Source organism: Myiozetetes cayanensis, unplaced genomic scaffold (genome assembly GCF_022539395.1).
Source record: "Myiozetetes cayanensis isolate MyiCay16 unplaced genomic scaffold, myiCay2020 scf16, whole genome shotgun sequence".
Taxonomy (NCBI): Eukaryota; Metazoa; Chordata; class Aves; order Passeriformes; family Tyrannidae; genus Myiozetetes; species Myiozetetes cayanensis.
In genome coordinates this window covers 5,574,582-5,594,999 of record NW_026087270.1, presented here as the reverse complement: position 1 = coordinate 5,594,999, position 20,418 = coordinate 5,574,582, and positions in this window count along the sequence as shown.

Sequence of the window (20,418 nt, the reverse complement as noted above, 5' to 3'; positions counted from 1 at the left end):
TTATTGTCTCCTGTCAACCCCAAAACTCAGAACAGGCACATACATAAAAATCAGGAGAATCCAAACACACTTCCCATGGTAAAAAAGCGAGGTTATACTTGTACTTCAAGAAAAAAAATAAAAGTTTTACAGAGAACAAAGATATCTAGGAGTAACAAAAATACCAACTAGGTGGGCAGTAGAATTATTGAGTGCTGTAGGGAAAAACAAACAAACAACTGGCTGAAGAAAATACTGCAAATTCAAAATACTTCAGCAAAAAATAAGTTTATCAAATGCAGCAAGTTGGGTGGCATGACTGGAGACAGTAGCAGTCTAAAATCCAATTTATCTGCTTTAGGTTGTAAAAATACATTGCACTGGCTCTGTGGCCTCTTGCATCATCAGCCTAGCCAATGTCCACCAGGTTTAGTGTGCTTATGGCATCTGAAACATTAATGCAGCATAACAAGCCTGAACTTGTCTCTATATTTTTGCTGCCTCCACCCGAGCAGTCCAGAGCTCCTGTGGTTAAGGACCCATCCATAGGGGTACTCCCCAAACAACATCTGGCAGCATCAACCCAAGAAGGCACCACAGGGGCAAAATCTTCTTGTAGACAGAGTGTATAGAGAAAATTTATATATTTACCACTTTTTATGGACAGAATTGCCAACATATGAAAATTGCAGTGGACTATAATAAAATAAACAAACTAGCTTCAGGGATAGGAAAAATAAAGAATATATTACTATAGGCTACCATGAAACAAAATATTTGATATTTTGTGTACTACCATCTTACTTCAGGTCTTTCCCATAAATGACTATATATATATAAATACATATAAATACATACATACATATATATTAATACACACATAGATATACATACATATACATATATAGCCATTTACATACTTTCATACAACAATACAGAACATACTTTCATACAATACAGAATTACAGCAATACAGAACATACTTTCATACAGCAATACAGAACAATGAAAAAAAATCCCAATTTGTAAAGCTCCCCCCAGCCTCACTCTGGTGCAAAGGCTGTGATTGGAATTCAGGCAGTGGAGGTGCACATGTGTAAAAAGAGTAGGAGCAAAGGCAGCATCCAGTGTATTTAGTCTGCAGCCCAAATGAATACTTGCAATACCATGTTGTTTTTTTTTCCTTTTTGATTGGCATATTTTATATGCATTATTTATTAAGCTGCTCTAAGGTCACGTCCTAGACTCAGTTTCTCCCCCACACCATTTATTGCTATTTATTATTTGTACTCTAGTAGCACCAAGTAGTTAAAGCCATTGCCTGGATCCCATTCTGTTAAGTACAGCCAGACCAAAGGATAGGGATGCACACTATCTGGGTAGAAGGCAAAAACATTTAACACCTTGCAAGCACGGACTTGCTGAGCTTCTTGCATGTTTCTGATAGATTTGTTTTCCCTAAGGAGGGGCATATGGAAGAGAATGGGAAGATGGAGTGGTAGTAAAATGAGTCCAAGTCCCTAGCATTTCTCACTGTCCTCCATGGCAGACTGAATATGGAAGCAGGAAGAATGGTCACAGCTTTGGGGAATCTTTGGTACCATTTGATCGATTCTCTCCTAAATTTCAGGAATGGGAAAGAATGAAAGATGCACTTGTTTCAATCACTAGGGAACAGCAGCCTATTTGAAATTTCTTGTGGATCTTATTTTTAAACCAGACCTCAAGTTAAAAGTTGCAGTGGAAACCTTCCTTCTACTTCACAGCACACAAAGCTGGCACATAGCAGAGACCAGAAACTCCCTATATTCACCTCCTCCCACACTGGAGTTTAGGGCTTTCATGAAACCCTGAGTGAACACATAGCTTGTGAAGAGTGGAAGAATAACAGACATTGCTTGCTGTTCTTCCTTCTGCCTCACCCTCCTGATTTAGTTTCCATTACCTCATATCCCATACAGCCTATTACAGACATGGTCAATTGGTAACCTTTTTTTGTTTTCTTTCATACTAATCTCCTTCAGTGGGGGTGGTTACATGGACACACAAAAAAAGGAGTCATTTGCTTTTTCTTCCCAGCAATTCAAGAGGAAAGATATAGGAAGGGACCATCTCCAGTGGCAATTACTACCCATTCAGACTGTCTGTGTGGTTGGATTGTGTTATACATTCAGTTCACAAAGTCTAATTTTAGGGCAAAGAAACTAATATAGCATTCAAAGATGAATGCAAAAGTATTCTGGAGTAGCACACATCATTTTTCTTTAAAATATTTGAGAGCATAAATACACGGATAAATTTTCTTCAAATATTTTGGCAGACAAATTTTGAATAAAATCAATAAAATCTGCAGGCAACGCAGGATTTACATGTGGTGCTGAACGCTAATCCAGGCAAAAATATGTCTATTTCCTTCACTTTGACAATTCTGATGTTATTCTGCACTTTCAGAAGAAATTGTGTGGGTTGTACACTGTGCTGTTTTTTCCATTTTCACTGTGTTTCTAACCTCTGATTTTTATCTGGATTCTTCCCCTCAAAGTTCTATGGGGAGTCCCTGGAAGTAATCACTGTTTATGCATCCCACCCCACAAGTGACACCCAAATTCTGTGATTTGGAGCAACTCCTCCTTCACCCTCAACTTCTTTGATTTTGCTACTTTCCACGATCTTTTCTACTTTTGTTTGGGATCTTTGATTAGCCTTGAGCAGCTCTTCCAGTAAACAGAATCATCTCATTTTATCCCTCTTACTGAAAAAGTGAAATGCAATAAATCTCAGTGAGCCTGGTGCCTTTGTTCACACATTTGTATCCCTATTAAATGCCGCCTAATAAATTTTGCATCATAAAAAATTAAGGTTGGAAAGTGAAGGAAGAGGAACTTATGTGGCACTTCTGAAAAATCTAACCAATCTAGCTGATAAGAAAGCATGATGGAATAGAAAGCAGGTGAAGACAAACTGCTGCTTCCCTTGAATTTATTGGAAAAGTAACAGCTAAGTCAATTCCAGCAATGCTTAGGGGTCCACAAGAGGAGTGGCAAGGAAAAGATGTCAAATTTACCAGTTTAAAGGAGGGATGAATAATAAAATACCTAACATCTTTAGGTTTGGTATTTAGTTCTTGCTCTGTCTCTGGGGGAAAAAAACCAAAACCCAAAACCAACTGACAACAGAACTCCAGAGAATGGAAAATGCAAAAAAAATAGAGGAGCAGAAAGATATCAGTATGCGAAGAGGTGAGTTTGAACAGGAAACTACAAATAAAGCACTGAAGACAGACAAAACCAAACAATGGCACAGCAATATTGCAGAGCAAGAGCTACTGCACCCTAAGAACAAGATGTTCTCTCCAAGGTCTCTGCCCATCTCTGAGACCCCACGGCCAGAGCCTCTGCCTCGTGCAGCAAACCACCACAGCCTGCTCCGTGGGAAGGAGCCGCTGGAACACCCATCCCTTCCCTCCCTGCACGCAGAGCTTCCATCATTTGCTCACAAAATGCACTCTAAGTGACGTTGGCTGTTAATGAAACCCACACTTCTTGGACTCAGAGTAATTTGGTTTTTTTGAAATGTCACCGCACACAGGCGGCTGCTGCTGCACGTTCAGACACCCGGCAGCTCCACGGCAGAGCCAGGCAGGGCTCTATCCCCACCCCTCCAGGGGGCTGCTGCTCTCAAGCTGCAAATATCCAACCTCATTCTGAGCACAGGAGACACCCACCAGACCTGTGCCATCCCCTTCCTCACACAACTGGCCTGATGGAGCAACTGGGACCCTCCATGCTCATAAAACATTTTCAGCTCAATTTTGAGCTGTATTTCTTGATGCCCAAAAGGGGGGCATCCCTGAACCACAAGATCTCATGACACCACAGCTTAAGGAATCCAATCAACGCACACGAGAGTGTGTCCCGCCATTCATTCACAAAGCAACTAAAATAAAAATTACTGCATTTAGCAGTGGCAGAAGCACTACGAGCCAGGCAGCAGCAGCAATGAGCTCTATTCACTGCTGCCCTTCATTATGTATCACTCAGAGAAATCCTGCTGTTTTCTCTGTTTGCAAGCAAGCCTCAAGCCTTTTCTCAGCAGCTGTCACTTGGTTCACAAAAAAAAAGGCCTCTCAGCACCATGGCGATTAAATACCATTATAACTTTCCTCCTTCTGCATACTACAGTAGGCAATCAATATGGGCTTACATTTTATGAGACAAGGAGTTAACTTGTTCAATTACGGTGCAGACAGCTCTATTCTTTTGTAACAAGTAATCTGGGTAGGGAAATCGATACTGACAGGCCCGATGCACGCCAGCTAATTTCATATTATCCTCAGCCAATCGGGTACCTGCGAATAATAGAGTTGTTGTTACAGTTCATTATGGGGAGGTGGGATCAATATCGGTACAATAAGAGGATTGGCAATGCATCTGCTGCATAAGTAACCCTGAAGGGAAAGAAGGTCCCACCAGTGCAGCCAGCACGCTCACATTTACATAGCCAGGGAAAACAAAAGTGCCAGAGAGGTCCCTGCTCCCTGACCTACAATTAAAGATGAAAATACCCCCGAATTGGAGCAGGATAAACAAACCTCCCTCGCCTACTGCCAGAATAAAACAGAGGGGGTGGGGGGTGGGCAAAGTTGAAGAAAATGTTAATAGCAGATTAAAAGACATGCATGTGCTTCGTAAAATGAGATAACACACGCACGGCTAAATGAACTAGAAACAATCTATTATTTTTCGAAGCATTACATTAATATACAATGTATATTTGACAAAATACATGGCAGAAAGGGAGAAAACATGCAGTCCTATTCTGATGAAGATTATATATATTTTATAGACATGATATTTCATGGAGCATGTTTTCTTTGATGGTGTAAAGTCCTACCTATGTTAACATTTATTATGCAGGGTGTGCGAATGGGGCACAAAAAAAATTGAGAGATTCTGGTATTCAAATTAGGGATTAGAGAGAGAATTCTATAGTGTGTTTTTAAAAGAGCTTGAGAAGTAACAATGTGTTTGCTATTTAGTTGCTTAAGAAACACAAGTAGAATAAAAGTAATTTTTAAGTAATTTTTTTTTTTAAAAAAAGGCATTTTCTTTTTAAGACACGTGTTTCTTTAGGTAGCAAAAAATTAATTTTTAACTGTCTTCACTCACAGAACAGATACCAGAAGTATCCTTGAAGGGAACACTTACACCTAACATTTTCATACAATTTTTTTTCCCCTACCAGGTACCAAATTAGAGACAACACAGATTTGATTTCAGAGGCAGTGAAAGTTTGTAGTCTTAACTGACTCAGAGTAGAGCTACAGCTGTCCATTAAACCCTACCCTCAAATCAATGGCAGAAGTTTGCTTGGCTTGCCAGGAACAGACTCCTCCCCAAGCTGCCTAAAACCACATCCCAATTCAGGAACACTTTTTAAAACAGAAGCTTTATCACAGTGAAAATAAACACATACCAAATGAACAGGTACTGATTCTGATTTTAAAAGCGTGCTCTGAGGATCTAAAGACAGCAAAACGTCACAATGACCCCCAGATGGAATGTAAAAACAGAGGGCACCTAAAACACAAAAATGTGTGCCAAGCACTTTCATCTTTTACACTACTTAGTCACTTGTTCTTAATCATCCTTGTTTCTCTATTTAAGCTTCCCAGCTTTTACCTTCTACAACTCTAACAGTTAGTACTTGAAACAGTTAGATTTTCTCATGTTATTTTCAAGAGAACTGTCCTTTGTGAAGGACCCACGGGTTTCCACCTCTCCAAGGTGAGCCTCTTGACGGTTCACAAGAAGTGAAATCGACAGGACTGAGAACTTAGAAATTCATTCTTACACCTTAATACATTCCTTTGTGTATTTTGATCCTTACAGGTCCCCTCCATCTCAGGATATTTTATTATTTTTCTGCTTAAAAGTTCTCTTCTACTTGTTTTCAAATAGTAGTGTGAGCATGGAAGACAAATTCACTCCAAATTTTGGAAACATTGTAATCACGAGGTACTTGAATTTTTAAATGGACTGATTATGCTTTATATAAATGTGCATTTTCATCAGTTTACAGTTTCAACTTTGAGGAACAGCATCTCTATTTGAGAATCAACACAGGTTGGTTTTTAAGACTATATATTCTTTTCTTACCTGTCTTACTCATGAGCCCTTGAATTTTGCAGCAGTGTTAATACATAAAATTGGCTTGATATTTCAGATATTTTCACATATTCTGTCAATTTGCATTCAGAGACACTGATCTGAAGAATTCAGCGTGACTTCCCTACGTGATCTGTCTTTCCAGAGGAAACTACAAGAGCCTAATACTGAACAAAAGTGACCCACTCTGCTTGGAAGACACCACATACCTTGCTTTGATGGAGATGTATTTTCATAAAGATTTGAATGGAGCAATTTGAGTGGCCTCAGGAAACTAAATCTGAAGTGTGCCTTTGGTTCCCAAGTGTAAATAAATTCAGTGATTTTGACAATCTCTACGGGACATTTGCCTGCATAACACCCAAACACACCACTACAGAATTTGATACCTTTCAAACTGACCATCCATTTTTACTTTTGAAAGGCTCATGGGCAGGGCTATTTGAGCACCAAAATTAGGCTGTGTTGTCAAGGCTGGGCAGATCAGCTTCTCAAGCCCTCATTTGGTGCTCTAATACTGCTCATCAATTTTGGAAAAAGAAAATATCCATCATCTCATTCCTCCCCTCTGCTTGTACTCCCTCCAAAATCCTGAATGGGATACGAAAGTGTCATTAATACTAATGCCTCTTTCAAGCCAGCCTTAAAGGAACAAGTATTTTGTTAACTCTGCAGTTCCTGTTAACACATTACAGCCTTTGGAATAGATTACTGATAGCCTAATTTCATTCATTATTTATCCCGGGCATTTTTGAAGTCCATTAATTATCTTTCATCAAAATGCAAAACCAGGCATAGTTGAAGGGGCAGGGGGGAGGGTGAGCACTCATGTACACTCTGGATTCACAAATCTTTATTCCACACTCTTAACTCTTACCAGCACCAATAAACATGACCTACAGTGAAGATTTTATGTATCCATCACCTGCATGTGTCAAAGCCATCAAAACGGGGTTGGAGAAGCCTCACTCCTAATAGAATTGATGTTACTTCTGTTAGAGAAATCAGCTTCTTTGTCTGTGCCATGGGGACAAAACAGCTGCCACCAAACTTCATGGCTGCAAAATACCATGGTCTGAAAGATGGCTTAGAAGGAGGCTAAGGAAGGCTTAGGAGGAGCTGAGAAAAAAGTCCTTTACTGTGTAACTCCTCCATCCACTGCTGTCATCAAACAATCATCATTTTATTTCCCTCATGCATCAAAATACTATACAGAATACAAAGCATTATGTGTGGAAATACACCCAAATGTTTTCAAATTACATCTTGTTAACATGAAAAAATAGCATAGGGCAACAGGAGAAAGGAATGCTCAGCTCTAATGCTCAGCTATCTTAACCATTAAGCGAGGTACCCACATAGCAGAGACCATGGAAGACTGATCAGCAGATTCTCATCTATCCTCATGCCCTCTAGAGTAAAAGTAAATCAATGTATATTAGCTGCGAGCTACCAGCAGCAGCCAGAGTCGAAGTCTCTCCAGGTGCAGTAGCAGGCATAAGTAAGAAATATGTGCATTTCTCAGTATGGGATAAACGGTTCTAACTTACCCTCAGAGAACTCTCCCATGTATCAGTGTTACTATTCTCCTGATAGAGCCTCATTTCTTACAGTAGAGTGTCATAAATACAGGCTAACTTTTACATCACAGCTCCCAGGCGACCATCCTTTCAAATTCTGGGTCATTAGAGCTCCTCAAAACCTAGTTAAATTAATAGAAGGGTGAAACATGCTTTGTTTCTAATCCTTAAAACCTGTGGATCTGGAATATTAGAAATGTGCTTCCCCCATCCTATTGCTACCAGAAATTGAGCAGCAAACAATTCACTTAGGACAGTTAATTTTTCTGAAACATCAAAATGGGGCAGTATTGCAGAACAAGATTTATCTCCCACAACATACTGTGCAGTGACTCAAAATCCCACAGGGTGGAGGAGAACACAGGGGCTCAGGGCTCAGCACCTTTCAGACCAGCTCATTTGGCAACCACAATTCCAGACAAGCCTTTGTGGATTCTGCTTATTTCTTGGTAAAATAAAATATGATAATTACCTTCTTTTCATTTGATTCCCATAAAATTCAGCTTTACAATTGCTCCTACAAAAGCACCTGCTGTGATTCTTGCAACCAAAGCAACAATTGATGCATTTGTATAATGATGTGCCATATAAAACATTATAGTGAAGAGAGAGCTTCCACACCTCCTGCTATGGGTACTGTGCATAACTATTTCTAACAGGTAGATATTCCATTTAACAGCTACTAAATCCTTGGCTATATTTATTAAAAGGCACTGAGCAATTCATGTTTAATTACTTCATAAAAGAAACAGAAGTAGTAGTGGAGGAAGAGTTAAATACGATACTAAAAGGAAGAAGCTACAACTAATCACAATTAAGAGGAAGTCCCAGGCTATTTAAATGCTACAATCCAATTATATCAGGTAAAATGAATTACTCCTTTAATGCTGACTTTATATGAAGATACCTTCTTATTGCTCTCATTAATAATCATCAGACATCATTTTAGCCCATATTGGCTGCAATAACATTTCTATTAGCATCATGGTGTAGCAGGGCTGACAATTAAAATAAAAAATAAATCAAACCCAGAACTGAATAAATGTAATTATAGTTCAGAAAAGAGCTTTTATGACTATTTGATTAGTCAACTGAACAGTACTTATCTTTTAAATCTTAAACTTCAGCTAAATGAAATTTGAGACTTATTACAGTAATCCCTGAAAAACTAAGATACAGGCAGCAGATGCTTCCAAGAGTTATTTCACTGCCTTAGAACCAACATGTATATGGTACTTGAGAAGCATCAACTAAAATAGGCTTAATAAGGCTGCAAAGCATCAGAATAGAAGGGATTAAAGGGGGCATAAAAAACCCCCAAACAACCAACCCCACACAATGACACATATACACAAGCAAAACCCCCAAAAAACAGCTACTGAAGACATAAACAATCAGGCTCCTTTTGGTTGTTCTCCACTGGACTCCACACAGCTTTTTACATCTTGAACCCTCACCATGGAAAAACATCAAGTTATGAGCAACACAAGACAGGAACATGCATCCTTAGCAATACCACCACAGTCCAGCCCAGTAAACTTCTGCCTGAGCAGATTTCCATGGGATCTAAAGAGAGGCTACAGGATTGGACCCAGTAGTTCTGGTGCACAGTGACTCGTTCACAACAGGTACCAACATGTTCTATGTAAATACCAACAGCACTTCAAAAAAGCCAGGGCTGGCAGTTCCAGAAAGGTGAGAATTTACCTATGGGCAAAGAGCAAACAATTGTGGTGTCTTACCTACAGCAGCATATGGAACACTGCCAGCCCCAGTCAGCTCCAAAGGATGTGCAAATGTTTGGAAACTTATAAAACAAATATTTGATCAAATGTGCATCACTATCAAATTTTCTCCAGGAACGTGCTGAGTTTTTACTTCCAGTCTTGAATGTTTGATGCTGAGAATGTGTAACTCATTTACACAACAAAACTATTTTCCTTTCTTCTAAAGGGAGTGTGTGGGGGGGAGGGGAGGTATTTTGATAAGAGTTCCTATATATACAAGTTTTTCATCCTACGCTGAAAACTCCTATTTTAAACTTCTAAACTTCAAGATTTTAGGTTAGGGATCTAGTCTCCATGGTTGCAGAACATTGCAATTGTTCTCCTATTTTCATCTTTTATACCAAGACACCTTTGCTCAATCCACATTTGAAAGTAGTTTCACTCTCCCCCAAGGGATAAAAATAACAAAATTTCAGTTGTATAAGCAACTATGATTTTGTTTTCTGAAAATTTACCCTGCAACAAAAAATAACCCAAAACCAAATCACAAAATTTTTCAAGCATTTTCAGGAAACTAAAGTGCAATTGAGTAAAAGTAGATGGTACAATATTATCATAAAAGTTTACCACTCAGAGACAGAAAAGAAAATTTTGAGAGAAACTACTAAGAAGCCACATTTTCCCCTAACTCTCATACATCTTTCAAGGAAAACCGGGCATCACAGCTCCCCTTTTTACAGCTCTAGCAGCCCTCCTGCACCCATGAGACCCCGCAACAAGAGGCATTCATTTTTCATACAAGTTATTCACCTCATTAAAACTAAGCAGTTTTATAATGAAAGCTCAAGTAGAAGCAACTGAGTTTCAAAAGGATGACAGGTGTATCCAACCTGAAAACACTGGATCCACGTCTGCCAATGGATATGATTTCCTTTAAATTCAGGTGTTTTCAGCTTAAAATTTCAAAGTCATGTTTCTGCCTTGTATACACCACTGTGAGTGACAGAGTACTGAGCCTGGGGGCTTTAAGCACTCGTGGGACAGACGTGAACCAAAGCAGTTACACAGCCTTGGGTGGGACCTGCTGCTTTGGAGAACAAACTTAAATAAACTCAGTTACTGAGTGCTATCCAACACACTTACAGGACCTCTGCTCCAGAATTGCAAAGGCAGAGCTTCAAAATTCTTTTCAAGCACCAAAATATAACTTTGGACTTGATGACACTCAACCAATCTGGCTCCCTTTTCCTGTCTTTGTCATTCAAGTGCTTATCGGTCCTGGAATTACCAAAATATTCCTTCAGCTGATGAGCTGTCACCTGGTATTTCAACTGTTACTTCCTAAATCTAAGTTACAATCTCTAAGAAGAGACCAAAGAAGCCTGGACCATCCAGGAGAAGCTTTAATGTGTCTGCTGACAGGAGGGGGTTTTGCATCAAGTCCAAAATGAACATAACTTACACTTTTTTAAAGAAAAATATCACTTCTAGACCTGCCTGCCTCTAGCTCCTTAGCACTGTACCTTCTTTGTTAAAAAAAAAAAAAAAAAAAAAAGACTTTTTCAGTCACTCCAAATACAATTTGAAACCCTGCAATACCCAGCCAGTCTCCACCATCTCTCCCCCAGGTTACGGATTAGAAAAATCACTAATTGCCATTCCACAACAGCCAGGACTGAACAACCTGTTGGAAGTTTCAGTTTACAGTAGATCAAGTTTTACTGAAAAGGTCTCAGTGCTTTCAGCAGCAGGGCTGCTACGGAATCACAGCGCTGCCCCCTTAACACCTTTTGAAATTCCAGGGCACATCTTTTTCTCTTGCTCCATAACACACTACTACACGGTAGTGTTTTTGTTTTCAAAGCTCTGCCACCTTGGTTTCTAAAAAACTTTCCTGTTTCTTTTGGAAATGTCCAAATTCCCATTAAAAGCCCTGGTCCCTGTGTAACACAAACATGAGTTAGAAATATCCAGTACATTAACTCCTGGACTACATTGATTTGAAACATCTCAAGATAATTTGCTTCGTACACTGCTGTCCTCCAGTGTCTTTTAGGGGGAAAAAAAAAAAAAAAAGAGTTTAGTTTCAATATAGAGAATTCTTTAAATCCTTGTGGTTTTGACTGTTGATTATTTTATAAAGCCACAGAGAACAGTTTACAAGAAGCCAAATGGGTAATCATTATTCCCCATCAGCAATGAGCTGTGACTTGTGTAAATTGCATAATAAATTAGGTATTTTGAGATAAATGAATTTACAATAAACAATCACAGGCAGAAAAGCCCTACTTCTTGTCTCCAAAGGCACAAGCTCTGGTTAAAATCAGCCACAGGTAGTTAAGTGATTATAAACTGTAAAAATAAATCAACCTGATATAATTGCTCCAAGGAAAAAATTACCAACATATTTAAAATTTCAGCAGTGCACCTTTTCCCATATCCATTTGGCATTATCTAATTACCTTCACATTTCATTTCCATCAGTGATATGACCTGTATTTTCCTTTTATAACTGTCAGGGAGGGGGTTGGAGGGTGGAGTGGAGGACCACAGTGATAAATCAACCTCACCATTAGGACCCAAATGGCTCATCGCTGCAGCTCTAAATCCAGGATTTATAAAGATGTCTAGGCCATATAGCACACTTGTGGACACCATAATAAATTCATGAGCACATTGCCAAGGCAAACCACTTCATTATGTGGCAGGCTGCTAGCCATTAATCTAGCAGAGAGAGATTCCTGGGAAACTGAGACTGCTTGGAAATTTATGCAGGCCTAAAGTTACCCTTTTCATTATGGATTTAATCTGCTCTTTCTGCCAGAGTGCATGAAAGGTTTTTACAGTTTAGATCAAGTGCTTGTAACTCCCTATTTTATATTATTTCTTCAACAATAATGTCCTAATTTTCCTCTCAAAAACTATTCAAACTGAATGCCTTCACGCTTGCCTTCCTCTAATATTACACTAGATAAAATATTTATACAATCAATTGACAAAGAGCAATTTTTTTTCCCTTAAATGTTCCATTAACATGTAAATTTTCATATGATCTTTATCTCATAGACAAAATGTGCTTAGCAATGCCCACCTTCTTCCAGGCAGTTAACCCTTTTGTTGGCTGTAAAGAATCCAGATCAAAACAGATTCAGTGGCCTCATTTCTAAAGCCCCTAAAAAGGGCTTGTATTTAAATTACTATTCATTGAGAGGAGATGTAGCTCCTAAAGTAATTTGTTTTGCTTTTTTTGATGTCTCATTCTCTCCTCATACACATGCACAAAGACACAGACATGCATTTTAGGTCCAATACCTATAAATAAGGTGTTTCAAATTACTCTTTGCAACTTTATTATAGAGTTTAATAAAATGTCACTAATAATACATAATATTCCAAATGATACTATGACTCTGACATATGAAATTAGATTAATAAGACAAACTACAAAAATAAAACTTATTTATGTTAAACTGAATAATTGCAGATTACCGTGTCCTCCAAATAAAGATTTTTTTCCCATTCCAGGTAACCCTGTTAATTTATGGCCACTGTACTTACATTACTAAGAAATTTAAGGTAAAAATGCTTTCAAGTGTTTTGATTCTTATAATGACACATAATGGGAAAACCAAAATCAGAAATGGGAATAATAAATATTTTGGGAAAAAAAAACCCAAACACTTAACTATGCCATTTTCTTTTACGCTCAATATTCTTTACTGCTGTTCTCTCACTAGAACTCCCAAACATGCACTTGTTAAAACACTCCAGTGCTTTGCTGGAGATGGGACTAAAGGGTTACATTTGTATGTTAGGGTGGCTCTCACTGAATGGATGAAGTTAATTTTAATGGACAAGTGCTTCATGTGGATGCCTTTGAAACCAGGTTGACAAACACCCTCTTCATCATCGTTCTTACCAGTCCTGGTAACCTGTTCTGTGACCAAGCACACAAGTTGTACTGGTTAATAAATCCATCACCAGCTGAGGAAAAACCTAGAGCCAAGATTTTAATAACACAGATTTATCTCTGACATCCATCTTAATATGGAGCAAAAAAACACATGAGAACAAGACCTGCATGTAATTTCTTGCTTTGATTAAAACGCTTCATTTTTCCCTTGTCTTTAGGTGAGTAAAGTGGCAAGTTGTATTGTCCACTTCAGTAAAACAGTTTTACCCTGTCAGGAGCATCTGGGTTGTCAGACAATTGCATCCCCAATACTGAACAGGTGTATTTTGGTGATAACTCGCTGCCTCATCTCTTGGAGAAGCCAACTTCATGAATAAAGCTTCTATCTATGCTAAAGTATCTCTCTGGGATCTTTGGGATAAAATTTACATAAAAAGAGGTATGAGCCACTTATCAAAAAAAAAAAAAAAAAAACCAACAACCCAACCAAAAAAGAAAACCAGAATCCAAAACAAAACCAAAGGCTGCCCTCCTCCTTAGCAGATGAAGTCTATACTGCAGAATACAGCCTGGATCCCTTTTTTCTTTTTTTTTTTTTTTTTATTTTACACGTAATAAAGGGAAACTACCTTTTATATAATTCATTATTTTACTACTAAAGAGAATACTGAGCTCAGAAAGTGCATGATCTCCATATCACAGTGAGGAAAAAGATTCATGAGACAGAGGTTCAAATTCAATAGCTCTTTACATCTCTCTGACTTGCAAAGACATTGCAGTCTACCTGAGCTTTGTTTCTCATGATAATCTGCATTTTCCTTTTTCTATTATTTCCCCCCAAATATTACCTACCTAGCTCTGACAATGGCAGAGACAACTTCAACACGGGGACCAACTCTGCTGAACTCTGAAGTGAACCACTTACATGGAATTAAACTGCTCATAAAAATACTATACATCAGCTTTAGTCGGTCACTTAATTATTACACTTAGAATTACCTAATAGAGACACACTACAGAAAGCTGATCAGAACGCAAGAAACAGGAGCTTGCAAGGAACTAAACAAGGAATTTGAACCAGTGCAGCAGAATTCCAGCTTTTTTCCAGCAGAAAGGAAAATTCTGCATCAACTCAGGAGTTTGGCATAAAGCTGTTTTTTAATAATATTTTTAGTTTGCTTAAAGTGAAGAAAATAAAGCATCCTATATATAGTTAGACTCAATCTAAAGCAAAAAAACCTGAAGAATTGGCTGCACAGGTTGTAACTCTGGTCTACTACATTCATAATCCCCAAATCCCCATTGGTGTTTTACAGACTTTTTCAGCTTGGACATGTTAGACCTCCAAGAACAGCCATGACCATCTCCAAACGTTACTAAAGGTACCTTTGATACTGCTGACATATTTTAGGAATGAACAGTAATGACATCTTTCTAAGATAAGAAAATTACTTTTTGTTCTGCAGTCAGATCTTTCTCTGACTAACCAATCTATCTTGTACCTTGGGAAACAGTTCATATAAGCAACATCAAACCTGGAGGAAATGACTTCTCAGAACTTCACTGTCAATGAAAACAAAGGCACAATAAACACACATCTCAGCCTCACACAGGAGAATTCCCTCCTGGAGACAGCCACTTGGAAAACAAGAAGTTCGAAAAAGTTGAATTTAGTGCATCTAATGGGCACTGTATATTTGGATAAAGCAGTTCTTCACAAATGGATCCTAAAATGGAAGTAAAAGATTCTCAAAGTATGAAGGAAAATACATCTTCAAGAAAACAAACAAACAAACAAAAATTAAAAATAACCCTGAAGTAAATAAATTTTTAAAAAATCTTTTAAAAAAATTAAAATCACACTGCTTAGAAGTCAGTTAAGATTATATGTGGCTTCATTAAGCACCCACATCTTTCACCACTTTTTAAATGTTCTCTTTTTCTTTTTAGTAGGATTTTTAAAATATGCCTTATCTATTTTATCTTGCTCTTTTTCTGGTGGTGATGGTGTTTGTTTGTTTGTTTTTTCCCAAATAGCATTTCCTTTATCAAAGCTGGCACTAAGACCCAGACTCTAAACCACTTTGAGGGCCTTGACTCAAGATCCAACCCAAACCCAGGAGTCTGGGTTTAATTTCAGTACTCTTTGAATGTTTCTCTGAAACACAAAGCAAGTCCATCCATCAGACCCCTGAAAAACCCACAGGAGCCAACAAGTCCTCACACCTCTCTGTGCTCTGGTGGGGTTTTGCAGTCACAAATGCCCAGATCCCACCAGAGTACACTGTTATGCCTTTATAACCATGACCCACTGAATTCACCCTGGTTTGGGACTGGTCATGCAAAGCAGCAAATGTTTTATATATTCTCAGGAACCTCAAGCACAAGTTAAGCAGCAAGTCTTCTTTAAAACACTTGTAACTCTTGTCTTCAGCACTTTTATGGCTCTGGTGCTAAGCTATTACAAAGCCCTGTAACACTGTGTTCTTCCTGGGATACTCTAAGCAAACAAGCAGCTGATTCTCCACACCCTCCTTTTCAAGACTTTGTGTGTATCTGGCTATACAATAAAAATAAATTTCCACCAGCAAGTTGAACAAAATCCAAGGTTTTTAGGTAAATTCAATTGATTTAGGCCAATACAAATACAGGAAATATAATACAGTTTAACAGTGCAAAAGCATGTAAAACCTACAAAATGTTTCTGGAGGAAGTGACCCATGCTAAAATGCCAAAAATAATATGTCCAATAATATACAAACAATTTTTTTTTGTAGACAACACATCCCACACTTGTATATCTTAACTGGTATCACCAGCACTGCTCATTCCATGTGCAAAGGAGATTAGCTGGATGCTATAACATATGGTACATCAACAGTGAATTCCATCTGAGTACAGTGAAGTGCTTGGCAAAAGGATATGCTTTAACACAGCCAGCTCGATAAAATTCATGGGCCCAGGTAGCCAAGGACCTCACTGATTCTTCAGCCTTACAACCTGAGGAACATACCTGCCAGAATCAGATTGCTGAAATTGCATGGAGACCAACAAAACAGAGGGACAAGACTCGAGCATTCTTTCAAGTCCCCAGCAACTCAGTGGGCTTAAGTAAAGGGATGGTCCAATTATTTTAACGTGTTTTTGTGCCTGCCTCATTCCTGGCTTGTACCACATGCCTAGACTGTGCTGGGCAGTAAGTGGGTGTCTGGAAGAGAAGAACAATCTTGGTGGTAGTGTTCTTAATGCCCCTGAACAGGGGTGTGTTCTTTCAACCAATGTATTACGAAGGGAGGTTGACAAACATCTCGGACAGAATGTGGTAGGCTGAACCATGAGCCCAGCAGTTTTGAGAGTTGTGGGTCTTGGCTGAGACCTCAGCAGAGCTGCATGCTGAAATCTATGCAAATCACCTGCATGCCAAACACAAGCTCAGTTTATACTGATTGGTACCATTAGCTCCTTTGTTAAATATTGAATTCCAATAAGAACTGCAGTCAAAAGAATTGCAAAAAAACACAGACTTTTAAAAGAAACAAGCAAAGTCAACTTAAAGTAGTTTTCTGATGGAAGCACCTTAATTGCAATTATCCCATCTAAACTTCTCCAGACAGCCAAAAAGCTGTTTATAGAGATTCACTACACAAGAAGTGATAAAGTTCCCCTTTCCAGAAGCCCTATCATCTGGCAGGAAGCAACTGAGCGGCCTGACAAAGAAGGCACCTCAGGCACTGCCAGCTCAGCCTGCGCTAACTTTGGTGGGAAAAAAAAAAAAAAAAAAAGAGTAGAAGATCAGAGCTCCAAGGTGAAAGCTGCCAACACTTTCTTACCAGGGGGTAGAAAACCATACGAGCTTAAATACTTCATGTTCAATGACAGCTATGCCTCTAAACTGTTGGCACCACTGTTCCTTCAGGTTGCTGAAGTTAAACTACATTGGCATTGCCAGAAAGCAGCAGCAGTGCTTGCCAACTAGTCAGTCCCTGAGTAGGCTGATGAGATCCAGCACACACAGACACCACCACCGGCAGGAGTGAGGCTGCTGAATGAATGTGACACTACAAAGAGGAGTAATAAGGCCATAAAGAATAATTTCTCCTGTAATTTTAGGTAAATCCTGCAAAAGAAGAAAGAACTGAACATATGAAATAGGTGTACGTAGTGTGATTGAACAGCATTACTGAGCTACAAAGTTTTCATGCCAAAGGGATTTGAAATTTGCCCCAGATTCTGGGCTGGTACAAAGCAGCCTGACCCTACAGTGGCACACCTTACTGGGCATTGGGCCCGTCACACTTAAATCTAGATGGTTACTGTATTGTCATCTCTGCCTTCTCTTGTCCATATTAATATTAATTATTAATATTTTCTCAAAAAGGTATTTTAAAAATAATTTTTTAAAAAATCATTTTAAGGTCAGAATTTAGCCTACAAATATTTTCAGGTGTTTCCCATCTCAGTTAGAGTCATCCACTCAAACAAAAAAAGCTGAGCAAGAAACATACCAAATGGATTCCTGCCCTAACTTTACCTCCTGTGTTTAATATTGTAAAGGTAATCAAACACCAATGCAATAGAGAAGTTAATTAAAACATTAAGGTTCAGAAATGTAAGATGATCCCCTTCTGATAACGCATTTTGATTTTAAAGAGTCCATATTTACAAACCTGCTCTGAAACACTCCCATATTTTGCTTTCAAAGCAGAAGTTTATTACAGAGCTGAACTTTTCCAGCAGAGGAAACAAAAAACAACACCATACTCAACTAAAGATCTGGATGTTGAGGGGTGATTTCCTAACTGATCTGCACTACCTGGAAGCACAACCCAACCTTTACTCATCTTGTAGTAAGGGTAGGATCCTGGAATAACTGATACATTAACCCTGGAGTACCATGTACCACATTACACCACAGACACAGCTCACTAGGGGACTCTTTAAACTTACTTACTGGAGCACCAGTGGGAATTCTATTAGCTATAGCATAAAACTATTAACTCTATTCAGATACATCCTTGCAATATCCTAGAAAATTTTTCCAGAGAATATGGAGGTCCAAGTCTTCACCATGCACCCTTTTTGGTGCAGAAAGGAGGTTTGAATTCATCCTGGTACTGCTTTTCTAAGAGGCTCTGAAAGAGCCTTCCCTAAATCATTCAAGGAAAACTGCCAGGATTCTCCAGGCCACAAACAGTAGTGACTGTTTCTCACATCAAAGAAATCAAACCGTCATTATAAGCACGAATCTTTGGATTTTATCAATTGTTACTAAATCCCATTCTGCTTGACAGGAACGAGACATCCCCAACCCAAGATCTTCCTCTGCCCCCAACTCTTTCCCATTCTCCATTGGCTTTTCCTGGGTTCTCCACTCTCTGCTTGAACTTGAGTGCCAAGGATGGTGTAATGGCTGCGTTTTCTTTTCCAAGGCCACTGTGCCAGGAACTAACGATATGTGAAATGTTCCATCCCTGCAGGTTTTCCTGCTCAAACATTTTCTAAATAAATAAATAATTAAAAACAACAGCGTGTGCCACATTCCAGCCCTGAATTCCCGGAGCAGCTCAGGTCCTTAAACTGAATAATTTGCCTCAGCTTGCGTATTGCAAAACCCATTCAGCAAAAGATTATGGGCCTTTAAGAGCCATCCAGGCCTGAAATATGACTCTAGGGCTTTAGGATGTCAGAATTGAGAATTGCTAGTGAATATTCTGTTCTGGCAATACTAAAACTACAGTTATTTAGCAATATGGGAGCAGGCAAATGGGGGCAGGGGAGAGAAAGAATCTGACAGAAAGGAAAGACTATAACTTAGCAGAAACAGAGGTGCAGTTTTCATACGTGGCTGCATGAATTCTTTATGGAATAAAACGCATTTGTGAATCAAAAAGCAGATGCAGATTTATATTCCCGCTTAAATCTGCCAAAAGCCAGTAAATGAATACTGAGAGCTCATTTTAGTTCAGGAAACAATTTATGAGGACACGTAGGTGGGTGCAGGTACTCCACATGAACAGTCTCAAGGGGAATTAACAGCTGCTTCTGCTCTTCATAACAAAGACTAAATAGACTAAACTGAAAATTAGCAACACCTCACTAAATGTAAAACCATCCACATATAAAGCAGCTAGAACTCAATCCTTAAAAAATTCAGAAGGTGCAGTATAACATGAAAGCCAAAGGAGCTTTTGTCATCCCATCACAAATTATTTAGGTTTGGTTTGTGGCATCAAGCCAAAGCTCAGAGATGGAGCAGTTGTGAGCCACTTTCCCTGGTAAAAGTTGCCTTCTGACCTCAGGTTTTTTGGCCCTCTTCAGCACTTCAAAACCTCCATCTCACATCCACAAGCCCTCACCTCCCTTCTTGGTACAAGTTTACCTCTGTACTGAGGAGACCTGTCCTGTGGACTGTGTCCAGCCAGTGTTTAGGGATTATTAATAATTACAGTTCTTTTCAAGAAAGCCTGGATGCTCCCAGGAAAGGTTGGCAATGCCTTTGAGGCTCCTTCTGTAAATGCTCCTCACTGGAGCTCAACTCAGGCCCTCGAAATGCATCTATGTTCTTTTTTTTTTTTTTTTTTTTGGGTGGGTTTTGTTTGGGTTTTTTTTTGGTGTTCAAATCACAGTGGTTTCATCACACAGGAGATTAAGTGCTGATTGTCCAGTTCAGAGTTACATATGACAACCAGTACCATATATTTGTCTTACAAAACACCAACCCCTCTCAAACACTTGGCACAGCAGAGATCACTCTATAGTCTGATAGAGCTCTACCAATAAATTGCTTGCTAATGCCAAGCTCTGATCTCTGGTTAGTGCCTGAGGAAGGTTGATGCCAGGTAAGTCATCTTTGGTACTGTGCCATTTAGGTTTTCCTTGGAAAACCAACATCCAATCTCTCTGCTTCCCTTTGGACTGGAATTATAACACTAAAAGGACCTAGATTAACTCACAATTAGGAGATTTAGTCTGAAAAGACTAGACATACAACTGTCAAGAAAAGCTATAGCAGAATACATCAGGGTTTACATCTGATATTAATCTTCCTAAGT